This window comes from Macrobrachium nipponense, chromosome 6 (genome assembly GCF_015104395.2).
Source record: "Macrobrachium nipponense isolate FS-2020 chromosome 6, ASM1510439v2, whole genome shotgun sequence".
In the NCBI taxonomy this organism is placed as follows: domain Eukaryota; kingdom Metazoa; phylum Arthropoda; class Malacostraca; order Decapoda; family Palaemonidae; genus Macrobrachium; species Macrobrachium nipponense.
In genome coordinates this window covers 33,414,390-33,420,389 of record NC_061108.1, presented here as the reverse complement: position 1 = coordinate 33,420,389, position 6,000 = coordinate 33,414,390, and the positions used below count along the sequence as shown (strand labels likewise).

At 35.7% G+C, this 6,000-nt stretch overlaps 1 protein-coding gene across 1 annotated transcript in view; it reads right to left on the bottom strand.

The window, feature by feature from the left end:
* Positions 1–6,000, bottom strand: part of LOC135216422 (potassium voltage-gated channel subfamily KQT member 1-like) — a 691,013-nt gene that overhangs the window by 314,746 nt on the left and 370,267 nt on the right. The gene's annotated exons all lie outside the window — the stretch shown is intronic.

Here is a 6,000-nt window from a genome sequence, read left to right as displayed (position 1 = left end):
GTTTTTATTTTTCTACTTTTCGTTTTCCACGTGATTCAGTTGTTTCTTCCGGAATTCACTCTAATTTTTTTTTTCTTATATCTGCTTTCCTCTTGGCCCTAACAAAAGTATTAGGTTAACTAAAGTATCGGTCTGTGTAGTTGTAGGAAATACGCGTATATAAAATCCTTGCACTCGGGACGGGCCCCGTTCTCATTTTGTCTCATTTTTCTAGTCTCCTCAGACTCGGCAATTGGTTGCCCATCCCATCGGCGTCTTCGTTACCTGTAATAAGCTCCAAGAATTTCTTGATGACTTTCGGCAAGGTTAAAACTCCTATATTTTATTGCAGCCTTCTCTGCGCTATTTCCTTTAGGCCTGGGCATGATAGTTGCCTCTCGCACTGGAAGCATTAAAAATTATACGCGAATAATAACGTCCCAAGTAAGGAATTACCGTTGGTTAATGCAGCCCAAGAGCCACCATCAAGGAAATTACCTCTAGGCACAAACATTTATTTACGCTAACGATGCCTCTACTACTCACCACCCCACCTTGGGAATTCCTCTTAACGATAATGAAATCGGGTCTGTAAGTCAAGAGTTTTACTTTTTCTCTTTTTATCTTTTCTTTCTCAGAGTAAATAAAGGCTAAAAATTAAAAGGGAAGCAGAAAATAGTTTCCTTTCACTTGCTTGTACTTTTAACTAGCGTTATCGTTTTCTTTTTTTTCAACTGTCATCATAGCATCCTTAACCAAAAAACTAAGAGAAACTGATTATAGTACGGTGTTATTAGTAATAATATTGACCTTATGATACTAAAACTTAAAATATGTAAGGGATAATGTCTGATATATTCTTGTATTGCAATGAAAGCGTCATAGAACTCTGTTCCGTAAGGTTGTCTTGTTCTCAGCCCTAATCATGTGCTGTAATATTAAAATCCCTTCCAGTTGGAATACTACTGCAAGATATATAGAGAGAGAGAGAGAGAGACGAAGAGGAGAGAGAGAGAGAGCAGAGAGAGAGAGACGATGAGGGAAGAGAACCGAGAGAGAGATGGAAGAGTATTGCCCTATGTCGGGGTCTGATCTCGTCTGTAGCTTCGATAAGTGAATGTTATTATGATTTCACTTAATCACGGGAGGTCAGGCTATTAGTTTTGACCTTGCAATTGGGAATGATGCAATGCACAAATAAAAGGGTAAATCAAGTAGATGGGTGGATAAATCACCAAGCATCTTAATCCGACACCATCAATAGAGAATTAATCGACGCTTACGACATAACCTATAAATGAGAAGTACTCGACAAAGGATTCGAATCAGTTCAAAGCAAATAAACGCCGTTGTGTTAAATCTCGCAGCATGAAAAGAAACAAAACAGATTTTCAGGCATGAGAATAGATAAAGAGAGGTCTTCATAGTTCAAGCCCCAATTATTCTGAAGAGATAAACCGAAAACATTTACTATCTGGAATTTATATCAATAACTGGCCCGTCATTTTAGATACTGGACTAAATCAGTCACATTAATTCAAGCACCGATTACAAGATAAACATGTAGTTCTCTCTCTTTAAGACTTACTGAGACGTCGTTAGGAAAATGCAATTCTTTCATCTTCGTCTTCCTCAAAAGGCATCGATTAGGAATCGTGAAAGAGCAACTGACAAAAAGTATAAGTGAACTAATTAGCAAAATATTCCTTTCCCTAATATTTCCTCAGGAAGTAGAGAAGAACCTTAAACAGATTCAAAGAATTTAAGGTGATTCCTTTTATCTCCTTCAAATGTTTTTAAAAATACGGGGGGTGGGGGGACAAGATTTATCCATGAATTTCAGCAAGCTCTTCAAGAGCGGGATGGTAATCAATCCGTGTAAGTTCCTCTCATACTCTGCAACTGGCAACAGCTATACTCCCATTAAAGTCACAACAACATAAGAGTCAATACTTACGAAGTTAATCAAAGTACGGCCAATGGATAACGAAGTTGGGAAGGCATCCAGTGAGAGGAGCCCCTTACGGCCCCCTAACTCATAAAAATACCAAATTATACCTTTGGAACTCGACAGGCAATTAAAAACTTTTTCAAAAGTGCCGTAGCTGTCGACGAGGCAATGAAGAACAGACAAGAAATATAACAAAAAAACAACTTCAGACCAAGTTTGTAAACTTAAAATGGTTTGAACACAAAATAAAAATAGAACTGGCTGAAGGGATTTTTTTTCCACAAAAGTAGCCAATGAGAAGGAAAGACGATTTCTCTTGTTTACAATACTGCTTAACTAGTGATTTAAAATAAACGAGTTTATTTACACTCACACTCACACACACACTCACACTCACACTCACACCACACTCAACTCACCTCACTCACACACACACACACAAAACACCACCACCTACACACACACACACACACACACACACATATATATATATATATATATATATATATATATATAATATATATATATATATATATATATATATATATATATATATATATATATATATACATATACGTATATGTGTGTGTGTGTCTGTAGGTAGAGTAAATAGATAGAGAGAGGGACAGAAAGGCATTTTTTAACATAATTGGACCTTAAACAAAATGATACACATAACAGTATATACATAGACTCTAACGTCACTATTAAGCATATGACCTAAAATACTGATTCCAGTAAGTAGACGTGATATTTAATTTTCAGAGTGAAATAATGAAAACACTCATTAAGAAAGTAAGTTTATAGCAACACAGCCCATTAAGCCTATAGAGAGAGAGAGAGAGAGAGAGAGAGAGAGAGAGAGAGAGAGAGAGAGAGAGAGAGTGTCATTTGCCTCTCAGCTTTATAGATAATTACAATTTCTATTACATTTCCGCTACGCCTTTCACTCATTTCACATTTCCGCTCATTTATTAGCGAATGAGTTTCACTCGTTTGCTTTTATTGGTGTCATATACTTACTATTATTACTACCATCATTCCCTGGGGACAGGAAAGCGGTACAAAAAGCACGAGCTCCCTTTACCTTCGAGCAGGTCTAATCAACGACACGTGCGGTAAGGCTTTCCAGGAAATAACAGGCCTTACCTGGAAACCTAGGCTCACGCCTAACCAACCAAAATCACAGATGGATTTATTCGATGGATTTATTCGATTTTGTGACAGCACACATTTTGGTTCATATGTTTACAAAGTTGAATTAAGAAGCCTGATGAAGATCTTGGGTACCGGGGCACAGGATGCCCTAAGCGGACTTTAAATGATCTAAATGACCTTGACACAGGTGCGGCCAAGAGGCTCATGCTTCATACGACAGCCTGGTTCTCGGAGAAATGAATGAGTGACCTGGTAATAAAAAGGATTAATAGAGTACAGGGTTAGACCGTCCCGTCGTTACTGTGTATATTTGTGACGTCATTGGTAGGTGGCCATAAAAGAAAACCAAGAAGACAAGTAAATTAAGGGTAACTATGGGAGTTGTTTGCCCACAACCATTCTCTAACTATTTCACGACCTTGTTTGAGAGAGGTCCCCGTTAATCTCCAGGTACTGGAAGATAGTTTCCTTGTTCTTCACTCTGGTGGGGTCAAAATCCGACTGATGAATCTTTTTTACCTGAACCTCAGTTACATCAGCCACGTGACGTCATGCGCGAGATTGTCCTATTTTGGTCAGAAGCGGTCTAACCCTGTACTCTATTAACCCTTATAATAAATGGATCCAGCGCCTCGTCCTCCAAATGCATCGGCAGCTTTGTGTGACTGAGGGTTATTTCTGCGTGTCACTGGTTTTAGACTCATGTTCATTTATCTTAAGTATTCGTCATTTCATAATCAATACTTACGCAGACCATGTGACAGTGTTCTTCAAATTGCCAATTACGTGCCAAGCATCAGAATAGCGACGTGAAAAAAAAAACATTGATATGCTAAGTATAGAAAAAAATAATGAATGAATAAAATAATTCTGAAGACAATAAATAAAATAAATAAGTACGTAAATAAACAATAATAGTAAAAATGGAAAATGGTAGGATGGAAACACATTTCTTCGTCTCCAACCAGGAGTGAAATTCCACTGGAAAAAGTCACTTCATGAGCAGAAACTAAAACCGATGACTAAACGCTGACCGTTATTATGTGAGGTGACCTCTATCTGAGTGAATATTGAGATAATACGAGTCTGTTCTCATTACTATTTTTATCACCAAAATGTTCTTGATGCATGAAGCTACATAAAAAAATAAGAGCAACAATATTATGATAAAATTACTAACAAAAATGAAGAAGATTAAGAAAAAATAATCTTGTAATCATGCTTCTTATATCAACATATTTACTTGTGTATGTATGTATATATATATAATATATATATATATATATATATATATATATATATATATATATATAATATATATATATATATATATACATACATAATGTAAATTTTATTATTATTATTTCCTAGGAAAACAAAAACTTTGCTGCCGAGTTAAGCAAAAACATGGGCGAGAGGTTAGGGGGGACCGCTTTCCACTAACAACCAATCAAATATAAATATTTCATTAAAATGTCATTTCACTAATAGCCATTATGGCTATATGAACCAGAACGCGCTCACGTTATAATTCTTTTTTCATAAACCGGGTAGTTACGCTCATAAAAATACAATATTACTAAAAGGTTCAAATTTCGATGTGGGCCACATGCAGATTTATTTGCGCACGCGCATATCTAATATATCATTTATATATGCGTATGTCTATGTATGTATGTATAATATATACGTATATATATGCATGAAGAAAGTTACAGCTATTTTCCCTTCGTGACTGTAACTTTGTTCGTATAATCATCACGTTTTTACATTTTCGTGATTTAAAATCAAGCATATAAATGTAAATAGATACAAATATTCATATTCATATAATAGACACACACACACACACACACACACATATATATATATATATATATATATATATATATATATATATATATATATATATATATATATATATATATATAGTCTACACATGTATACGTCACAACTTGTCATGGAAGGACACACTAAATATTCTTTTAGCTCCTATGCCGAATAGAAGACAAAAATCAACGAACACGATAATGTACAGGGAGTATCTAACGATACATACTACAGCACACGATACATGAATGCAAGTACAACGAGCGAAATACTTCCCTGAGGGGAATTAACAATTCCAAGAAGCAAGCGAAGCATAATTATTATTATTCCATCAATTATTCGTCCATTATTCCCTTATTATGAACACGCGTGATCACAACTACAATTTACTGTTTTTTGTTGTTGCTGTTTTTGTAATGTAAAGAATACTAATAATAAAATTATTCTGCACGTGATATAACGAATACATGTGCATCTAAAAGAACCGAATATATTCTAGGTAAAAATTTAAAAATTATAAACTTGAGAGAGAGAGAGAGAGAGAGAGAGAGAGAGAGAGAGAGAGAGAGAGAGAGAGAGAGAGAGAGTACAAAAATGACCGCTTGAACTCCGACCTTCTCCCGACTCTGGTGAAAAACAAGTTCTGAGAAAAAAAGAAATGAGAAAAAATCCATTCTAGTAGAACTTTCCAAGGCGAACGGGAGACTCTCTCTTTCGCATAATACTAAAGACAATGAGAGAATACGGCGTCCGTCCGTCCATCCAGCCGAGGCATTTGTGCAAGGCACGCAAAGTTTTAAAATATATAATAATAATACAGCTTTTATCTACAGAGTGGGTTTATTGATTTCTTTTGCAGTTAGGGAAAATTATTCAATAATCACTTCCTTCTCATTTTCAGATGTGGACAAAATATGACCGCTGGGTTACTTTTCATTAGCCTTTCGTAATAAAAATGAGCACATGTTCGGGCTTAAACAGCTGAATCATGGATGATTCCTCAGTGCAGAGAACTTCCACAACATTAGCCGCATGGTAAACTTAAACAGAAGGCTCATCAAAAACAAGTCGAACCCCACTAG